Below are 23729 nucleotides of genomic sequence, written 5' to 3'. Positions count from 1 at the left end.
AAGCCTGTGCTGGAAACACACTCTGTTGAAGAGATTGCTCTTGTCGCAGAAATGGATTTGAGTTCAACATACAGGCTTGATGCAGCACAAATGGTAAAGCAAGTGTTAAGTTTTTATTCACAAAGGGTCACGAAAATGAATGAAAGAAAAGAAAACTTACGTAAAGAAATGGGACTTTATGTCGACATTCCCAAACCAGAATTCGGTACGACTAATGTCGGGATTAGCGCGCGGAGGTTCTTTGAAGATCCAGGTTTGGCATCAGAAACTATTGGCGTAGATGAAAGCTTGATTCGGTCATTTGGAACCATCTTTAAAACCAGTGGTCGTCATTTCGTAACTCGCGAATATACAAGCAGGGGGGAGGGGTAAGGCATGATTTACATCCCCTTAGCCAACACTTGTTCGTTCAACGTAAAGCAATCTGGATATCCTTCTCTCTTACATTCCCCTTCGCTGTGTATTGCGGGCTGCATTTTATATGACGTAATCTTTGCCGACCACTGCTTAAAACAATCGCCAGTGGGTACAGTATTAATATTGGAGAGTTTGAAAAAATGCAGCTTGGGCACTGTAGAATTATACATCCAGAAATATAAGTGGCATTACATGCGGCAAAGTGTGCATAAAATACTTACCCATGGTGCGCATTTGATAAAGGAAGCCGTACTTCAGTTGGGATGATGTCCGAGGAACCCCAAGAAGTCCGAAATAAAGATTACAAGAATTTCAGGGAACAAGCTTATCACGCGCGCAAATTTTGTAGAGTCGATACGACGATGGATTTGATGGAATTTCCTCTAGGCCGATGGTAAGCAGTCTTCGTATCTAAAGCCAAAAGATTAGAAAAAGTGTATCTTCTGATGTACACCTATTGAGACTGCTCCAGGATCACGATGGTGATGATGATGATGATGATGAAGTAGTAGTAGTAGGGTTTAAGAAGGGCGCGTCAGATACTATGGCTATTTGCGCCCTTATCTAAAATTCTTAATATAACAAGTACATAAATAATATAATAATCAGTGCTAAAAGAACTAAAAAGCGTTGTCACGATAAAATGAGGCACACAAATGCAGTAGACATAAGGTGATTTCTACGCAATCATAAAAGTGAGCAGTACTACCACACTAGATGGTATTCAACACGAACAAATAAAACAATAAAACTAAGGCCACCAGAGATAACTTGTGAATCACATTTTCAAACTATAAAATTTTATAAAATATTCGGATGTATAGAGTCCGAAATATCAACAATGTGAAATCAAATATAAAACAACAAATGTAACCTCCGGATGTAAAGGGTCCGGAGGATAAGTAAAACGGATCAATAAAAAACTAAATCACCTTATCCAATCCTGTATTTGATAAAAATCTCAGAACTGCATTTGTACAATTAAAATCATTTCCAAGAGCGTCACGTAATGTCGGCCGAATTCCATATTGCCTCCGTGCATGGTCATATTTCCTGCAACGCAATAAAAAGTGTTCCACCGTAAGTGGAACATGGCACATATCGCACTCCGGCTGAGGTTCGCCACGTAGGAGATGGCCGTGTGTCAGATGACAATGGCCAATCCTCAACCGGGTGAGTAAAACCTCCTCGTGTCGCGACGCTCTTGTAGACGAATCCCAAACTCGAACAGTATTCTTTATATTTCGTAATTTGTTTCCCTCTTGTGCAGACCATTCTCCTTCCCATTGCCACCAAATTTTATATTTCACGTAGTTTCGAATGTCCTGCCACCTCTCGCGCCAATATACCAGAGAGCCATTCAGTGCGCCAGCCCTGGCTACAGCATCCGCGGCCTCATTTCCTGGAATCCCTACATGGCCAGGAATCCACACTACTCCAATCTCATAATCAGAGCAAAGGAGAGTATGGAACAGCTGCTGAGTTCTTAGGACAAGCGGATCATCACAATTAAAAGACTGCAAGGACTGGATGGCACTTAAAGAGTCGGAACAGATAAGAAATCTGCCCCGAGGTTGCCTAATTAAAAACAATAAAACTCTGTAAAAAGCGTACAGTTCAGCAGTAAAAACACTAGTATATTGGCTTAGTCTGTATTTAAATATCTCTCCATTTGTAACGAAGGAACAACCAACACAATCATTTATCCGGGATCCGTCAGTAAAAACTAATGAATAATTTGGATATCGGGATAAAAGTTCACTAAAACGAAGTCTATAAACAAAAGCTGGCGTAAAATTCTTAAAACAGCGGCTCAGACTTACATCAAACATGGGACGTCGCATAATCCACGGTGGAGTGATGGTATACTCCAGTGTGCGAACTGATGGTAGATGTATATCCAGCTCAGAGAGCAGTTCACGAAACCGCACACCTGCTGGACGAGGTCTCCGTGGATTTTCACTGTATCGGCCGTAAAGAGACCAATGATGGAAAGAGTCGTAAGAATTATGCTCAGGCTGCGAGCGGAGCTTAACAGCATATGAGCACAAAAAATATTACGTCGCCGATACAGTGATGGTTCTCCTGATTCACAATACAGGCTCGCTATCCGACTGGTTCGGAAAGCCCCTGTAGCGAGTCGTATCCCATGGTGATGTATAGTATCTAAAAGACGTAATTTAGATTTATTTGCTGAGCCATAAATAAAACACCCATAATCCAGCTTTGATCGAACAAGAGCTCGGTAAAGGCGTAAAAGCACTGTACGGTCTGCACCCCATCGGACCCCTGACAAAAGGCCTGCAGGACGACCGGGGGATAGATAATTCCGCTGACTTGATAACCATATTTGAGAAATGGTCTACTACGGAGTCCACACTTTCATGTCCGTTATCATCGAATGATATGGACTCCGAAAATCCGACCCAGTCCGCCTTTTTAATAACCCAGTTTGGAGATCGAGATTCCGCAGGACGTAAAGCGGACATACGCATTCGGATGGGGTAGTGGTCACTACCATGTAGGTCGTGAATCACAGACCATTCGAAATGCGTGGACAAAACTGGGCTACAAATGGAGATATCTATCATGGAGTATGTACCATAAGCCAAGGAGAGGTGTGTTGCTTCCCCTGAATTCAGGGTAACAAGATTTAGACGGGTACATACCTCTGCTATTTTATTTCCTCTGTCGTCATCGGAATTTGAGCCCCAAGAGTGGTGGGATGCATTGAAATCCCCCACCAAGAGATATGGTGCAGGTACCTGTGAAAGAATATGTTGAATTTGAAGTACTGTAAAGGGTGTATCTGGGGGTATATACACGGAGACTATTGAAAACTGTATGGTAGGTAAGGTTACTCTGGCAGCTATGCATTGATGAGGACTGTTAATGTTTAGAACAGAGGAAAAGATATTCTGGCGGAGAAGGAGGGCACAACCTCCGTTAGCACGAATACCGGCAAGATGGTCATACCGGTAAACATTGTATACCGAGATTTTCAGGGAACGTTCAGGTCGGAGGTGTGTCTCCTGTAGACATAAAATAGCAGGGTTCTCACGATAGATCAATTGCTGTAGTTCTGCATATCTGCTGCGTACACCGTTCACATTCCATTGTATGATATCAGTCATTATGTGGATCTAAATTATCATGGTGGCTTGACGGGTGATTTTCTCTTATCTTTTCTAGGGTTTCGTGCCGTTGACTGAGACTGCTTGGCCTTCGACCGTGGGGATTCGCTCGCAGATCGCCGCACGCCCGATCGTGATCTTGATCGAGACCGTGATCTCGACCCGTCACCAGAACAGGGTGCGCGATGTCGCGGCGATCTACCAGGCGTAGAGTCTTTCTCTGTCGCCACGGTAATAATATTTTTTGGAATATAAGGCCTTATGTCAAGGCCACACGAGTCGTCTGACTCAGCAGTCTGAGTGGCAACGTCTACATACGTCTGGGTTGCGCTTTCAATACGCTTCCCAGGTATACCAACAAGAGGTGGCATTTGCGTAAATACATCTATTGCTTGTGTTGCCTTTTGCAAAACTGCTGCATAGGACTTTTCCGTCGCCTTTTTCTGTTGATCTAAAATACGCTTACGCGCCTGGAAAAACGTAATATTTTCTCGGACTCTCAGTTCTTGGATATCCTTCTCTACCATATACTTCGGGCAATTTTTAGAATTGGAGGCGTGGTCCCCAGCACCATTCACACAGTGCTCGGCGCTGGCACACGGGGATTCCCCATGGTCAGAACCGCCGCACTTTGCACATACGATGTTGTTTGTACAACGTTTTTGCGTATGTCCGAACCGTTGGCACCTAAAGCACCGCATTGGGTTCGGCACATACGCACGAACTGGGACACGCTCGTACCCGACAAGGATGTATTCTGGTAGGACAGGCTTTTCGAAGGTCAAAAAGACAGTGCTCAGCGGAACAGTCTGTCCGTCCCGCTTACGTAATAAACGGTAAGCCTTGGACACAGACTGTTCCGCCAGTTCTAGTTGGATCTCTTCATCAGACATACCGTCCAGAGAATCCGTATGCACTACTCCCCGCGTGCTGTTCAGCGAGGAGTGCCGTTCGACTTTAATAGGGTAAGACCCTAGGAATTTCGCTTTCAACAGCGTCTCACTCTGTTTTGGAGATACCGTTTCGACGAGGAGACTACCGTTGCGTAGGCGAGTTGCATTTTTGACCTTCCCAACGAGTCCGTCGAGTGCGCGTCTCACGTAAAATGGACTAATGTTTTTCATTGTCTTTTCTGTTCCGTCCAAGGTGATACTGATAAACTTCGGAGGCGGCACTTTGACAGTTACTTTCTCAGGGTCCAAGTCCATAGCAATTTTCGTCAAAATTTGACCACCAGTCGTATCAATTCCTGTCTTCTGTTTTTTATTATTTTTTTCTGAGGGAGGAGAAGAGGAGCGCGAAGAGGTCATTTTGAACTGGCCCCCCCTACGGAACTGTCGGCGTCAGCCTGCCACCGGGGGGGCGAAAGAAAAAGACACCTAAGAATTCTTCGCGGTCTGTGCCGGCCGTGGGGACCCCCCCACAGCCCGATCCCAAGCAACCCACTTCACGCAAGTTACCCTTCAAACTGGTCATTACACACCTAATGGCAAGTCTTACACCAGAGGCGTGTCGCAGTTTTATGCCCCTACCACGGGAATAACCGCCCGTGGCTCCCCACTCTACACCGAATACAAGTGCCAGACTACTGAGGCTAACTCCGACCGACCCCCCCAAAGCCGGAGCAATCCGAGACCGCACGCAGCTTCAGGGGACTTGTGGTTGATTACACTGCGACACCCATACGTCAGCGGTAACACGTCGGAGCGATAAATCCGCCCCGGCGAGCAGAGTCGGTCACCGGGACGTTTAAGTCGCTCCGGACCCCCATTGGGGTTCTACGTGAGTGTACATGACTACTGGTCTGGGCTCCGCACTTAGACTTGCATATAGGGGCAGTATGAAGGGACCACTATTGCTCGTTGCTGGGCGCCCTGTCGGGTCACACAAGTTGGAAGTCGCGCTCGAAACCGTGGGACAGGACCACGGAGATAGGAAAGATCCCCGCTGGTGAGACGGGAGTTATAAACCTAAGAAACTTAACCTAATAATAGATATAAGAATTACAAGGGGAAGAAGAATAAAGCCTCATCAGGCATTGTTAACAAATCCCGTCATGGTGGCGGACGTGGCAAGAACAAAAACAGCGGGGATGGAGAGGTGAAAATTGCTGTGATGATGTGGTGGGTGTTCCGCATGCAATGGCGGCCGGCGGAGAGAAATATTGATGAAAAAGAGGAGACAATGAAAAGGGGTGGTTGGTGATAAGACGAAAAATGGCCGAAAAGAAGAGCACGAGAGCCACCATTGCACTCCCCGGTCACCGACTTGGAGGAACCCACCTCGACCGGGATGATGATGATGATGATGACGATGATGATGACGATGATGATGATGATGATGATGATGATGATGATCAAGATGATGATGTTTGAAAATTAATAGAGTTACAACTGTCTCAAATATCTGTAAATATTTCAAATGTAGGTTTATTTAACCAGAGTTAGCGGTTTTGTTAAAAATGTATTAATATGTAGGCTATTTTATTAAAAAAATTAAATGATATTTGACTCAGTATGTACAACTTTTGTGTATTTTTAGCATCTTTCACACATTAAAATCTAATAGAAAGTATATAATGCATTTGTAATTTCGTTCCAATCCCTGCGAAAATCAGTTTTGTAAAATTATTATAATTTTTTTTAATTCAACCCCTGTAAAAGGGTGGTTTATTTTATCCAATCATAATCAGAGTTTACACGCAAATGCAAAATGCCATTTGTAACCTGTATACAAAATTTTATAAAAATCTGTTAGAAACGAGAAGAGTTATTAATTTTGTCCTGCTAGATTTGTATTTGGAACCACTGTGCGATGCTAGTAACAAACCAAATAGCCTGAATTTAAGTAACTCAATATCCGTTATCTTGTGTATCAGTGCTCTGGTCTTCGATCATGCGCAGTGTCTTACAGCTGAGATTTAGGAATATTTAATCGTCTCATTCTTTTCCAGGGAAACTGTACATTATGTCTAGACTCTTGAGTTCCTTTATAAATAGAGCTGAGACGTTGACCCCAACAACAATTAAAATATGTAATGATTTGACAGCACCGAAAATAGAAAAACAATACTCTTATGATAAATAAAACCATATAAGCTACCTATATTATATTATATACAAATATTAAACGAATTTGATACTTAATTGTATAATGTATTATATTATTTTATAATATAATTTATTATATCTGAAATATAAAAAACTATTATTACAACTAGTTCGTCACTGAGAAATAAGGAAAAGCTGTTAACTTGAATTTATTTGAAGCAAAGCGTTACTGGATTATGCAATAAGGTAGGCGATGTTTGGATCCAGTGTCTCAACCCTATACTCAATTATTATCTTAGCGTATGCTTGATTACACTAACCTCTAGCGCTTGAAAGTGGAACTAAATGCCGGCGCACAGAGAAACAAAACACAGGAAAATTCGCTCAGTGTCCATTCTTTATAATCCCTATTCGCTGACTCAGTTGTCAAATATTTTAATCTTTGTCGTAATGGGAAACTTAAACTCTACATCTATACTTGAACTTCCAACCCGCAAAAGCGGAATAAAAGACTGAAAGATAAAAACAGAAAAAGATACTCTTACGATTTAGCGCAATATAATTTCTACAATAACCCAAAGAAGGTAGTACGACAAATAATGAAGACTGAAAAACAACGGTTTTGTTCCCTTTCTAAAGATATAGTTTAAAATCATTTCAGTGATATATTTGGCCATTCCAATAATATGACTTCGATTAACCTTCTCCCTTCTTGTGTTACATCCGAATATTCTGATTCTATAATGATTACTGAAAAATAAATGAATATCGCACTCACCAAAATGAAGATTGATACAGCTCCAGGACCTGATCGAATTATTGTCCGAGTTCTTAAACGCCTCAAGTCAGCAAAATTTCTGTCACTGCTAGGAACAGCCATGCTACAATTCGGAGTTGTACCTGCTCCCCTTCAGAAGGCAAGAACTATCCTGATGTACAAAGCAGGTGACCATAGTGATTTGAAAAACTGGCGGCCTGTTACGATCTTCTCGGTAGTGCGACGTCTTATTGAGAAAGTGCTAGATTTTAAGTTAAAACATATTTTCACTTGCATTCACCAAAGGAGTTTCTTTTCTACACCAGGGACCCATGTTAACACTTCATTAATTAATTGTTGTCTAAAACACGCGAAAAATGTCTGATTGTTTTGTCGCTTTCTTGATGTAAAAGCGTTCCATTGCAAAGGACATGAGCATGTTAAAAGATCACTAGCTATAAATTCTTATGCCCTGTAACTTACAAAATTTAATAATTGAGTTATTAATAAGGAACTAGATTCAAATTGAAATTGCTAACAGGAAAACTAACCCCATTGAAGTAAAAATAAGTTCCTCAGAGCAGTCCCCTTTCTCCTCCTCTATTCAACTTAGCAATCGACCTTAAGGACCTTACTGATAATGAAGATCGCACGCCCATGGTTTTTCATTAGATCCTACTCCAGACAATCTCTCTGCCGTTGCTTTTGCTGATGACATTATTTTCATTTCAAGTAGTGAAAATGACATTACATCTCTGATTAGTGTAGCAAAAAGTAATCTTTCTACCCTTGGTTTGGCTGTTAACCCTAGCAAGTACAATTTAATAGCGATTAAAAGTGGTATCCTATCCCGTTTAATATCACGACCGCTAATGGTTCGCCCATTCAATCCATTTCTAATCCTAATGACAGCATTAAATACCTTTGTATTCATTTTAATGAAGAAATCGTTTTTGATAAATGTGCAGTTTTTACCACAATCAATAAAAATATTTCTAAACTCTCTCTCTCTCTCTCTCTCTCTCTCTCTCTCTCTCTCTCTCTCTCTCTCCCCCCTTTATTAAAACCTGAGCGAAAGGTAACGGTTATAAATCAATATCTCTGGCTCACTCTTACTTAACCCTTACAGTGTGCTTCACTCAACAAAATAAAAACTAAATTTCTTAATGATTTAGATAAAGTTACCAGAGAAGCATGCAAAGAGCTTATTGGTCTTTCTCATGACTGCCCTGACGGAATACTCTACGCCCAGTCGTGGCGAGCACGTGACTCGCGAGACATTGTGGCTCGCAATGATAGCTGTGCATTTCGCTTGCTTCTAACCTCCGCCAGCCCTCACCCTCTCACTCACTGGAGTCAAACTCCGTTCCATTTGCATTTGTCTTTGACCTGCGAGTGGCATATGTCTCTCTCGAAACCATGTACGAAAATTCCAAGTAGGATGGGAGGACGCATTTTTTTGCTGTCAATATGATGAGAATATTAGAAATGTATGATTTGTTCACAAGTATTACGAGGAAAACGGTTGTATAACAAAACGGCATTATACTACATGTTACTGATAAAACATTAGAAGGTTAAGTGTTATTGTTGTTATCATCATCATCATCATCATCGTCATCATCATCTCTGTACGTCGACCCTTTTATGTACGAATAATGCGGTTAGCTCTTCAATTTGAATTCACTGATTTACTATGTGATATCAAATGAAAGCTAGATGTAAGGACTTGACAAATGTTGAACTTTCAAATCTTTGTCAAAAAATAAATATCCGAAGCTTCGTTCTTTCGCTTGCTCTGTTGAAGACATGTTCGTTACAACTTACGTTTGTGAAAAATTATTTTCAATAATTAAAATAGTAAAAACCAACACATTTAACATCACATTGTAAATCTGTGGGTTTAAATTGAAGAGCTAACCGCATTATTCGTACATCTATTGAAAAAGGATCGGCGTACAGAGATAATAATAATAATAATAATAATAATAATAATAATAATAATAATACTCCCAAAGGCAATTTATAATTATGTACCTCATGGCCAAAATCTGTGGGTCGTCCTGCTAAGAGATGGCGTGAAAATTTTATGTGAGACCGTAACAGGCCTTGTGGCCTAACACTTGTCAGGCAGAAGAAGAAGAAGAAGAAGAAGAAGAAGAAGTAGAAGAACATAATAATAATAATAATAATAATAATAATAATAATAACACTTAACCTTTTAATCTTCCATCAGTAACATGTAGTATAATGCCGTTTTATATTGTGGCAGCGACGTGAGATTCGAACTCACGACCAGCGTCCCGCAAGAGAGCAGATCGCGCGGGCTCCACGAAGCACTGAGGGACGGCGCGCGGCGGAGAGAAGAGAGGGGAAAGGGCCTACGCGCGAGGGGAGGCTGCGCGCAGCTGCTACTTACGGGGTGAAGGGGGAACGGACCTTCCCGACTCTTCCAAAAGCCCGTCGAAGTGGAAAAATCGCGAATTCGAAGTTTCTCGGTTACGTTGCTGTGGTTATAAATTACGGACGCGAAGGAGTGTGTGTGTCATTCAGCCAGTCGAGCAATGAAGTCGTCTATGGTTGGCAACTCTAGTTCATCATGGAACTTTCTTCTCGAGGCGACTCGGGGGAGATCTTGATGTAGGACCACGTCTAGCCGTTATATATGCAAAAGTAGGGCTTCCCGCTGCGGGCCAATCAGGAGCTAGTCCCTAGTCCCGACCGCCAGGCGCATTCTGGTTGGTGGACACGTCAGCCAATCAGGAGCCACTTGCTGGTCCCGACTGTCTGCCGTATGCTGGTGATCTAAGCGTATCGATGGCAGGTTTCCATGCTGTACTCAGCTGTAGACCCCCGTCTCTGTTGAAATTATTGCCATCTAGTTGGATTTCGATGGCTTCCTTGATAACTAAGTCCCAGTATCCTTATGTCTTGTCCAAGATGGTGGTGGCGCTGAAATCTATCTTGTGGCCAGTTTCTAGGCTGTGTTGGGCCACTGCAGACTTATCAGGATAATGTAGTCTTATGCTGCGTTGGTGTTCCTTGCAGTGTTCCATAATACTTCGTCCCGTCTGCCCGATGTAGCATTTCCCACACTCACAAGGTATTCTGTAGACACCAGGAGCACCTGATTGGCTGACGTGTCCACCAACCAGAATGCGCCTGGCGGTCGGGACTAGGAACTAGCTCCTGATTGGCCCGCAGCGGGAAGCACTACTTTTGCATATATACCGGCTAGACGTGGTCCCACATCACTACAGTCCTCCGGGCATACTAAATGAACGCGATTAAATATAGTGATAAGTCTATCCGATAGATTCGTAGTCGCCGGCGACCTCAACGCGAAGCACGCTAGCTGGAACTGTCAACGCCCCAATCGCATTCCGTGCTATGACTAAATGGTACATAAATAGTTCAACCTTCTCCCCTTTGTGTTGTCAGAAACTTGTCTTGCTTGAATATTCTGCACTCATACATATGATAAACGCCTTGACAGTGTGCTTGACAATGATAATGACAATGACAAGAGGGAGAGCTAGGAGCGCGACTATAAGGTGGTTAGCGCACAGAAAAGGCCACAAGTACAAAATTCATTGTGCAGCATAGGAGAGAGAAAATAGAAGGTAGACTCATTCCACAAACTTCAGCAGAGCGTTGATGTAATCTGGCAACGTTGAACATTAATAGACAATCGTCTACTTCACACTGAAGAAGCGATAAGCGGGACGATCACGCTCGCCTTGTTAAAAGGAACCTGATGCCTATCACAATCACTTTCCATGTAGAAATTTAAGCTATGAGATTGTGAAGGAATATACAGTGTGTAAAAGGGACTAGGATTCGCTTTTGATCGAGGAACAAGAAATGAACTGATCGTGAGTTCTATCTATATTTGAGGGGTCTAGTATCAAAACCTGCCATATCCATTTTTTTTTTTAATCTAGTTTCCTTATGTACCTTGGAGTGCTTTCTAACACCTACCATATGCACTGGCTGGCTTTCTCCAAATTGAACTACAACCCATATATAATGCACAGTAAAAATTGCAGTTACTTTCAAAACCTGCCACATCCAAGGAAAATACTCGATGTCTCACTTTCAAAACCTGCCACATCCATTCACAAATGGCTGGAAGTTATTTAATCGCGTGAGCTCAGTTTTATCGGTTCCTCAACATTACATGCGAGTCAGTTGTTACAGTATTGCTGTTTAAGATGTCACCTGCACTAACTACACCGAAAACATCACGGGAAAAGGCCGTTCGGATTCAAATTGGAGCACTACAACGAAGAGGAAGCAAAGATAAGAAAACGTTTCTTTTCACTGGTGTACGATAATAGAAAATATCATGTCATGTGTCATGTTTAAAATTGTTATAAAATGTTCCATTGTTGATGCTACAGCATGTAATTTGTGGATTGTAGGTACACATTAAAACCGCCGACTTTCCAACAATGCGACCATAAAACAAAATCAAAGGCTTTGAAATGTTCTGAACTTTCTGAGGCTGATATACTCAGATTAAATTCTGCATTCCATTCCGATAAAGAAAAAAGAGGCCAAGATGCATTCATTTTGAAGCATGTATCTGTAAATGACTGCATTAGACGGAAGACCACAAGTGAAAAGAACAAGGTTTCTTTACACTACTTCATAAGAAAAGACAATATCTGTGTTCGTGTTTGCCGCAGTAAGTTTCTGGCAACTCTGTCTGTTGGTAGATCACGGGTGGAATCAATTGTTCCACATTACCATCGTACAGGGGAGGTAAATATTATTAATAATATTTTTCATAAGCTGTAGCTTTGAAATAAGTCTTGTAAGAAGGAAACTGTCCATGGCTTAAAGGTGCTCACTGTCTACGTTTTTTAACGAAAAATTAACTAATGTAATTACAATATTGTTACTGAGTCATTAGAATTAGCGTAATAATTGGTAGACGATTAAAATTTGAAATTAATATTTCTATGCTTTAAAATGTTTCCACATCAATGACAATATTACAGTTAGGTTTATTACTACATACAATTCATGAAAATACGCTATAAAATCACACAGAAGATAAGTGAACAATAATATTACAGGAGAAATACCGTAAGCCTACTCTTACGCATAGTATTGCTAATTCTTTCACGGACACATACATTTTACGTATCAATAGTGGCATTGTACTAAACATGACGATAACATTGCAAGGTTAATTTTGCCTGCGTTTTAATTTCGAAGACACTCTGACTCATACGCAGGAACATTTCGCTGGCACATAATATGTACACACCTTTGACCCTAGACCAGCTCACATAAACAAAATATTCAGAAGTTCAATACAATGCACTGAGAGGTGCCCAATTCGGAGAAAACATAAGAATGATAATACCCATTGCATTGAAAGTATTAGTTCTAATGAACTCATTTTCTTGTACTAAGTTAATATTTCTCTACTCTACCCTATTCATAGGTCCGATATGAACACCGTGGTGATAATTCAGAGGGAAGAGACTTTTTATTGAAAAGCAGCTGCAATCAAAACATTCATACAATCATTTAAAGGGATGGAGAGCCATTATTGTCGAGGATCTTCAAAAAAGACAGTATCTACCGCCATCTTTGAGTAGGAAGAAGCTGTGGCGGATGTATTATTCCAATGATACCGCTGTAAAAGAGTCATATTTTCGCAAGATCTTCAATACCAAATTCAATGTTGGATTTGGACAACCAAGCACCGACATCTGTTCAACCTGTGTAAGACTGAAGAATCAAGCAAAACTGGAAAAAGATGAAGAAAAGAAGCAATCTTTTATCCTTCAACTCAAAGTTCATAAGAAACGAGCAAAATCTTTCCATCAGTTGCTGAACAGGATCACAGATGATGAGGTACTTTGGTGTTGACTGTGAAAACCCAAAAATACCCAAAATAGAGGTTCAGTCAGCATACTATAGCAGATAACTTTACGTACACAATTTCGCTTTTGTGACGATGCTTCCTAACAAACAGCTAGGCATAAACAATGTTAGGTGCTATGTTTGGACTGAAAATGAGAGGTCTAGAGGATCCAGTGAAATAGCTTCAGCCATTTATGACAACTTGCAGAAAGTGGATTCAGCCAAAATACGGAAAATACGACTCTTTTCAGACGGCTGCACTGGTCAAAATGAGAACATGACTATGGTTTCAATGGCAGCAACTTGGTTAGTATCTAAGTCACTAGAGAACATCACTGAGATGGAACTTCACTTTCCCGTTACTAGCCATTCATTTTTACCAGCAGATAGAGTGTTTGGTTTCGTAGAAACAGCAGTACGCAAAGAACAGGAGATTTTGAACCCACTACATTATATCAACATTATAGGTAAGTATGTATGTATGTATGTATGTATGTATGTATGTATGTATGTATGTATGTATGTATGTGTGTATATATATATGTATGTATGTATTTATTCACACTGCAATGGGTATATACCCGGTGGCAGTGGTAACTAATTACACTCAATAATGACAATAATAAACTTATTAATTAAAAATACAGTTAATAATAATACCAATAATTAATACTAACAATAATTTATAATAATAATAATAATAATAATAATAATAATAATAATAATAATAATAATAATAATAATAATAATAGGGAATATCCCGGCGCCGGAGAGAATTTTTCTCCGTTCCATCACTCTTTCATCATGTGATGACGCAGAATATCTGCATATATATATATATATATATATATATATATATATATATATATACTAAATTGAATGAAGCACGATCACTTAAAATAACATTTAAAATAAAACTAATTTGTATCTTAAATCTATGTTCGAACTAAAACTCACGAGTATGATATGTTCATATCTGCACAATTACCTTTCCACATTACACTCATTTCGCTGTCAACTCACTGCACTGGAACTACGACACATTTCACTGATTCTATCCTGATTTCACTAACACTTCAAAAACATTTCACTGTTCAAATACTTTGCACTGCCACTATAAACTATAAAGCTTCCCTGACAGGAACACGTTTCACTGACACAACACACTTCACTGACACAACATAATTCTTCACTGATACAACACTTCAATAACAAAATATGTATGTATGTATTTATTTACACTGCAAGTGGGCAAGCACCCGGTGTCAGTGGTATATACAATATTAACAATACACAATAAAATGATAACCAATACACAATAAAATTTACAATACACAATACAATTTTACAACACATAAAATTTCACACAATACAATAATAATACACAATACAATTTAACACAATAATAATAAAACATAAAATAAAATACCTAATTTTACAATACAACCTACATAATTATCTATAGGTCCTACATAAGTTCCAATAGTCTTTCACTTTACTCTCATTTCATTCCCTGTAGTGGCACTATGACGCATTTCACTGACACTTTAGCACACATTTCACTGACACTCTGTAACTCATTTCACTGACACTATAGAACACATTTCATTGACGCTATAAATTATCACTGATCGGAACTGTTCACTACACTGTAAAACCATAACTTCACTGACTCACCTCGCTTCACTGATACAACAGTTCAAATAAGTCAAATAATTACAACCTTATGCATACTTATAAACAGAACTACATTTAAACTAAACATTTCTAGTCCAAGGCCCTCTTACACGCTAGTTTTAAATAATTTACAATTCAAACCAAGGAAGTAAACTCGTCAGCCTAGATAAATACATGTCACCTTAAAAAAAATTAAATGTTGAATGTCACCTTAATTTTAATTTTCACTTTATATACAACTTTTTAAATTATTCTTGAATCTCCTTAAGGAAGGACAGCCCTCAAAGACCGCTGCAGGTAGGTCATTCCAATCATTTATAGTTCTATTTAAAACTGAGAATTTACCTACATCCGTTTTCTGCTTCCTACATTTGATTTTAAAATCATGATCGTTCCTACCATAGTACGTTGGCTTTTCTAACCGAGCCGTTATGTCTACCCATGCTTTCTGACCTAGATGTGCTTATACAATGATGTTATTCTAGTTTTCCTACGTCTGTTGTCCAAAGTTTCCCATTTAAGTTCTTTTATCGTATCGTTTCCATCTTCTCTTTTACCTTTAACAAATTTCGCTGCCCTATACTGGATTCTTTCTAAGGAATTTATCTGGTATATTCTATAGGGATCCCAACATGTAGTTCCGTATTCCATTAAGGGTCGCACTAACGTTAGATATGCTATTTCCCTCGATTTGGGGCTAGCCTTTCTCAAGATTCTCATAATAAAGTGGAGTGCCCTCCATGCTTTACCCGTAACATTATCAACATGCTCTCCCCAAGAAAGTTTGGAGTTTAAATACACTCCTAGGTATTTACAACATTGTTCTTGCGGAATTACAACACCACTGAATTCGTAATTAAGACTAGTTTCCTCTCGGGTTTTACAAAATGTTATAGATTTACTTTTAGAACCATTTATTTTCATCCTATGCTTTAACGCCCAGTTATAAATTTTATGCAAGTCTGTTTGAATAGCATCTACATCTGAATTATTTCTAATCTTTCTATAGATAATGCAGTCGTCTGCAAATAGCCTCATATTTGATGTAATATTCTGGCTTAGGTCATTTACGTATATTATAAACAGTAATGGACCCAGAACGCTGCCCTGTGGCACCCTTGAACTTATATTTCCAATTTCCGATATTTCATGACCTACTCTAACTCTCTGGGTTCTACCGTTTAAGAATTCTTGGATCCATAGCACCACTCTTTTATCTATTCCTAGCCTACTTAACTTATCTATTAATATGTCATGTGGCACCAAATCAAATGCTTTCGAAAAATCAATCACAACTGCATCGATTCTTCCGCCTCTATCTACCTCTTCAGCTAGATCCTGAACCAGAGACGTAATTTGACTATCACATGAGAAGCCTTCACTAAACCCATGCTGGCGGTTGTAAAACCAGTCTTTCGCATTTAGAACATGACGAATATAATCCGATATCAAATGCTCCATGACTTTACATACGACAGATGTAAGGCTAATCGGTCTGTAGTTTCCGACATCTAATTTATTTCCACCTATATGTATGGGTACCACTATACCTGATTTCCAGTCACATGGAATAGCTGCATTGTTTATGGAAACATGAAATATAAGCATTAAGTATCCTTTACATACTGTGTATAATTACCGTCTATTAGTAAAGACGTTAAGCCTATTTTTAAATACTTTTTGGTTGTTGGTAAAGCCTTTAGTAAGTCTGCAGGTAAAGCATTCCAGTCCCTGATAGTACGATTGAGAAAAGAAAACTTTCCAGTGTCCGTCCTCTGTCTTCGTTCCCTCAATTTATAAGAGTGGTCGTTCCTTGAAGAGTAATTTGGCAGTTGCAACTTATTTTTTATTTCTCTCCAGGCAGGCTCACCTCTGTATGTTTTGAACAGTGCGCATAATCGAATTCGCGTTCTCCTGTCCTTGAGTGTGTCCCATTTTAATGGTGAATTTTTCCGACAACACTTGAGAGCCCGTTTTTGAATCTTTTCCAGTGTCTTAATATGTTCTAATCTATAAGGATCCCAACATGCAGCACCACATTCCATTACTGGACGTACTAGTGATTTATATGCAATCTCTTTGGATTTATCAGAGTCTTTTCTTACTACCCTCATCACAAAGTATAACGCTCTTCATGCTTTTCCCGCTGTGTCCGTAACGTGTTCCCCCCAGCCGAGATCGCTGCTAAATGTTATTCCGAGGTATTTACATTTAGAATAACTCTTCTCGGGTTCTCAGCCAGGTGAGTTGGAGATTAGCTTCCAAGCTTTCGACGGCTAGCTCTGCCATCTTCTTCAGGGACGAAGTGATGTGGGACGAAAATCGAAAAATCGAAGGAGAATTGGGAGGAAAATTTAAAAGGTACGCAAAACGCGTCCTTGCAAGGGGTTGGGGGCTGTACAAAACTAAATATGTGAGCTCCAAGCCTGTTGGCCACTAGTCTCACTCCGGGTTACGCTGCTCCCCTGAAAGAGCTCTAGAAAATTTTGAAGGGGAAGCCGAAATTGGACGTAACCTCTTACGTACCACATACGCGAGGGGGGCTGAGATTGATCAATTGATCACGGAACGGGGCGAGAAGGAGTTGGCTGGTGTTTGCCGTTAGGATGGCAAGACGCCGTCATCTGTTGTTCAATGACAAAGCATGTGAAGGCCGTCGGAAGAAGCGCCGTGAAATTTAATCTGCAATTTGAGAGGTCCCTGTCCTTTCAATTTGCGACTTATTGAGTGACCTCGTATATTTAATAGACTATTAATATTATCTCAACTAGGGCATACATCATTTATAATAAAGGTGGAATATATATGGGGAAGGGCATATAGGTCCGTGGCCCATTTCTTATAGGGCTCATCCCGACATTTGTCTTACGCCTGAGGAAAACCACGGAATACCTTAGGCGAGATGAGTTGTCTCATGTATAGGAGACTAGCCAATTTGGCTATTATGTAGGAGGTGATTGTTATCATGAGCCTTGTTGAATCGTCTCAATTTTGAGACAAGCCATTTGGCTATATGATGGCTCAATTACGAAGAGGGGGGACAGATGTAATTAGTTAATTAATTTAAGTAATTAGGAAGATTAATGGGGATATGAGTGCAGGTCCGTGGCCCATTTCTTTTAGGGCTCAGCCCGACATTTGTCTTGGCGCCTTAGGAAATCCACGGAAAAACCTTAGGCAGGATGAGTTGTCTCAATATCAGAGACTAGCCAGTTGGATCTTAGGTTGAATGACTCTATGAATCGATGGATATATACTAGCCAATTGGCTCTATTATAGTTCCATCGATCAACAAAAGTAGATAATGTTAGGGAGGGATTTTGTTTAGCCCAGTTAAGACAAGGTCATTTTACAGCGGTTGCACTATCCAAGGAGTCTCATGGAGTTGAGTCGTGGCTACCAAAACCTGGGAGTAACGCCAGCCTCCCTGTCCTCCTGTCTCAATAGTATAGCTAATGGACCTGTCTGGTGTCTACGCCGTAACCTAGGATCATACTGGCCGAGGCCAGATATGAGCGGGTTGGGGTTAGCACGAGCTTCCGCATACAGGTTCCTAGCCAGTCGAGCAATGAAGTCGTCTATGGTTGGCAACTCTAGTTCATCATGGAACTTTCTTCTCGAGGCGACTCGGGGGAGATCTTGATGTAGGACCACGTCTAGCCGTTATATATGCAAAAGTAGGGCTTCCCGCTGCGGGCCAATCAGGAGCTAGTCCCTAGTCCCGACCGCCAGGCGCATTCTGGTTGGTGGACACGTCAGCCAATCAGGAGCCACTTGCTGGTCCCGACTGTCTGCCGTATGCTGGTGATCTAAGCGTATCGATGGCAGGTTTCCATGCTGTACTCAGCTGTAGACCCCCGTCTCTGTTGAAATTATTGCCATCTAGTTGGATTTCGATGGCTTCCTTGATAACTAAGTCCCAGTATCCTTATGTCTTGTCCAAGATGGTGGTGGCGCTGAAATCTATCTTGTGGCCAGTTTCTAGGCTGTGTTGGGCCACTGCAGACTTATCAGGATAATGTAGTCTTATGCTGCGTTGGTGTTCCTTGCAGTGTTCCATAATACTTCGTCCCGTCTGCCCGATGTAGCATTTCCCACACTCACAAGGTATTCTGTAGACACCAGGAGCACCTGATTGGCTGACGTGTCCACCAACCAGAATGCGCCTGGCGGTCGGGACTAGGAACTAGCTCCTGATTGGCCCGCAGCGGGAAGCACTACTTTTGCATATATACCGGCTAGACGTGGTCCCACATCACTACAGTCCTCCGGGCATACTAAATGAACGCGATTAAATATAGTGATAAGTCTATCCGATAGATTCGTAGTCGCCGGCGACCTCAACGCGAAGCACGCTAGCTGGAACTGTCAACGCCCCAATCGCATTCCGTGCTATGACTAAATGGTACATAAATAGTTCAACCTTCTCCCCTTTGTGTTGTCAGAAACTTGTCTTGCTTGAATATTCTGCACTCATACATATGATAAACGCCTTGACAGTGTGCTTGACAATGATAATGACAATGACAAGAGGGAGAGCTAGGAGCGCGACTATAAGGTGGTTAGCGCACAGAAAAGGCCACAAGTACAAAATTCATTGTGCAGCATAGGAGAGAGAAAATAGAAGGTAGACTCATTCCACAAACTTCAGCAGAGCGTTGATGTAATCTGGCAACGTTGAACATTAATAGACAATCGTCTACTTCACACTGAAGAAGCGATAAGCGGGACGATCACGCTCGCCTTGTTAAAAGGAACCTGATGCCTATCACAATCACTTTCCATGTAGAAATTTAAGCTATGAGATTGTGAAGGAATATACAGTGTGTAAAAGGGACTAGGATTCGCTTTTGATCGAGGAACAAGAAATGAACTGATCGTGAGTTCTATCTATATTTGAGGGGTCTAGTATCAAAACCTGCCATATCCATTTTTTTTTTTAATCTAGTTTCCTTATGTACCTTGGAGTGCTTTCTAACACCTACCATATGCACTGGCTGGCTTTCTCCAAATTGAACTACAACCCATATATAATGCACAGTAAAAATTGCAGTTACTTTCAAAACCTGCCACATCCAAGGAAAATACTCGATGTCTCACTTTCAAAACCTGCCACATCCATTCACAAATGGCTGGAAGTTATTTAATCGCGTGAGCTCAGTTTTATCGGTTCCTCAACATTACATGCGAGTCAGTTGTTACAGTATTGCTGTTTAAGATGTCACCTGCACTAACTACACCGAAAACATCACGGGAAAAGGCCGTTCGGATTCAAATTGGAGCACTACAACGAAGAGGAAGCAAAGATAAGAAAACGTTTCTTTTCACTGGTGTACGATAATAGAAAATATCATGTCATGTGTCATGTTTAAAATTGTTATAAAATGTTCCATTGTTGATGCTACAGCATGTAATTTGTGGATTGTAGGTACACATTAAAACCGCCGACTTTCCAACAATGCGACCATAAAACAAAATCAAAGGCTTTGAAATGTTCTGAACTTTCTGAGGCTGATATACTCAGATTAAATTCTGCATTCCATTCCGATAAAGAAAAAAGAGGCCAAGATGCATTCATTTTGAAGCATGTATCTGTAAATGACTGCATTAGACGGAAGACCACAAGTGAAAAGAACAAGGTTTCTTTACACTACTTCATAAGAAAAGACAATATCTGTGTTCGTGTTTGCCGCAGTAAGTTTCTGGCAACTCTGTCTGTTGGTAGATCACGGGTGGAATCAATTGTTCCACATTACCATCGTACAGGGGAGGTAAATATTATTAATAATATTTTTCATAAGCTGTAGCTTTGAAATAAGTCTTGTAAGAAGGAAACTGTCCATGGCTTAAAGGTGCTCACTGTCTACGTTTTTTAACGAAAAATTAACTAATGTAATTACAATATTGTTACTGAGTCATTAGAATTAGCGTAATAATTGGTAGACGATTAAAATTTGAAATTAATATTTCTATGCTTTAAAATGTTTCCACATCAATGACAATATTACAGTTAGGTTTATTACTACATACAATTCATGAAAATACGCTATAAAATCACACAGAAGATAAGTGAACAATAATATTACAGGAGAAATACCGTAAGCCTACTCTTACGCATAGTATTGCTAATTCTTTCACGGACACATACATTTTACGTATCAATAGTGGCATTGTACTAAACATGACGATAACATTGCAAGGTTAATTTTGCCTGCGTTTTAATTTCGAAGACACTCTGACTCATACGCAGGAACATTTCGCTGGCACATAATATGTACACACCTTTGACCCTAGACCAGCTCACATAAACAAAATATTCAGAAGTTCAATACAATGCACTGAGAGGTGCCCAATTCGGAGAAAACATAAGAATGATAATACCCATTGCATTGAAAGTATTAGTTCTAATGAACTCATTTTCTTGTACTAAGTTAATATTTCTCTACTCTACCCTATTCATAGGTCCGATATGAACACCGTGGTGATAATTCAGAGGGAAGAGACTTTTTATTGAAAAGCAGCTGCAATCAAAACATTCATACAATCATTTAAAGGGATGGAGAGCCATTATTGTCGAGGATCTTCAAAAAAGACAGTATCTACCGCCATCTTTGAGTAGGAAGAAGCTGTGGCGGATGTATTATTCCAATGATACCGCTGTAAAAGAGTCATATTTTCGCAAGATCTTCAATACCAAATTCAATGTTGGATTTGGACAACCAAGCACCGACATCTGTTCAACCTGTGTAAGACTGAAGAATCAAGCAAAACTGGAAAAAGATGAAGAAAAGAAGCAATCTTTTATCCTTCAACTCAAAGTTCATAAGAAACGAGCAAAATCTTTCCATCAGTTGCTGAACAGGATCACAGATGATGAGGTACTTTGGTGTTGACTGTGAAAACCCAAAAATACCCAAAATAGAGGTTCAGTCAGCATACTATAGCAGATAACTTTACGTACACAATTTCGCTTTTGTGACGATGCTTCCTAACAAACAGCTAGGCATAAACAATGTTAGGTGCTATGTTTGGACTGAAAATGAGAGGTCTAGAGGATCCAGTGAAATAGCTTCAGCCATTTATGACAACTTGCAGAAAGTGGATTCAGCCAAAATACGGAAAATACGACTCTTTTCAGACGGCTGCACTGGTCAAAATGAGAACATGACTATGGTTTCAATGGCAGCAACTTGGTTAGTATCTAAGTCACTAGAGAACATCACTGAGATGGAACTTCACTTTCCCGTTACTAGCCATTCATTTTTACCAGCAGATAGAGTGTTTGGTTTCGTAGAAACAGCAGTACGCAAAGAACAGGAGATTTTGAACCCACTACATTATATCAACATTATAGGTAAGTATGTATGTATGTATGTATGTATGTATGTATGTATGTATGTATGTATGTATGTATGTATGTATGTGTGTATATATATATGTATGTATGTATTTATTCACACTGCAATGGGTATATACCCGGTGGCAGTGGTAACTAATTACACTCAATAATGACAATAATAAACTTATTAATTAAAAATACAGTTAATAATAATACCAATAATTAATACTAACAATAATTTATAATAATAATAATAATAATAATAATAATAATAATAATAATAATAATAATAATAATAGGGAATATCCCGGCGCCGGAGAGAATTTTTCTCCGTTCCATCACTCTTTCATCATGTGATGACGCAGAATATCTGCATATATATATATATATATATATATATATATATATATATATATATATATATATACTAAATTGAATGAAGCACGATCACTTAAAATAACATTTAAAATAAAACTAATTTGTATCTTAAATCTATGTTCGAACTAAAACTCACGAGTATGATATGTTCATATCTGCACAATTACCTTTCCACATTACACTCATTTCGCTGTCAACTCACTGCACTGGAACTACGACACATTTCACTGATTCTATCCTGATTTCACTAACACTTCAAAAACATTTCACTGTTCAAATACTTTGCACTGCCACTATAAACTATAAAGCTTCCCTGACAGGAACACGTTTCACTGACACAACACACTTCACTGACACAACATAATTCTTCACTGATACAACACTTCAATAACAAAATATGTATGTATGTATTTATTTACACTGCAAGTGGGCAAGCACCCGGTGTCAGTGGTATATACAATATTAACAATACACAATAAAATGATAACCAATACACAATAAAATTTACAATACACAATACAATTTTACAACACATAAAATTTCACACAATACAATAATAATACACAATACAATTTAACACAATAATAATAAAACATAAAATAAAATACCTAATTTTACAATACAACCTACATAATTATCTATAGGTCCTACATAAGTTCCAATAGTCTTTCACTTTACTCTCATTTCATTCCCTGTAGTGGCACTATGACGCATTTCACTGACACTTTAGCACACATTTCACTGACACTCTGTAACTCATTTCACTGACACTATAGAACACATTTCATTGACGCTATAAATTATCACTGATCGGAACTGTTCACTACACTGTAAAACCATAACTTCACTGACTCACCTCGCTTCACTGATACAACAGTTCAAATAAGTCAAATAATTACAACCTTATGCATACTTATAAACAGAACTACATTTAAACTAAACATTTCTAGTCCAAGGCCCTCTTACACGCTAGTTTTAAATAATTTACAATTCAAACCAAGGAAGTAAACTCGTCAGCCTAGATAAATACATGTCACCTTAAAAAAAATTAAATGTTGAATGTCACCTTAATTTTAATTTTCACTTTATATACA

General features: G+C 39.6%; 2 protein-coding genes across 3 annotated transcripts in view; both read right to left on the bottom strand.

Annotated features, from left to right (window-relative positions):
• LOC138705064 (endoribonuclease CG2145-like) overlaps window positions 1-23729 on the bottom strand; it is a 517688-nt gene that overhangs the window by 330160 nt on the left and 163799 nt on the right. The window lies entirely within an intron of this gene.
• The window catches only part of LOC138705066 (uncharacterized), a 252282-nt gene that overhangs the window by 96275 nt on the left and 132278 nt on the right, over window positions 1-23729 (bottom strand). The window lies entirely within an intron of this gene.

This window comes from Periplaneta americana, chromosome 8 (assembly GCF_040183065.1).
Source record: "Periplaneta americana isolate PAMFEO1 chromosome 8, P.americana_PAMFEO1_priV1, whole genome shotgun sequence".
In the NCBI taxonomy this organism is placed as follows: domain Eukaryota; kingdom Metazoa; phylum Arthropoda; class Insecta; order Blattodea; family Blattidae; genus Periplaneta; species Periplaneta americana.
The sequence above is the reverse complement of the archived record's forward strand: the minus strand, read 5'-3'. Positions and strand labels throughout refer to the sequence as shown.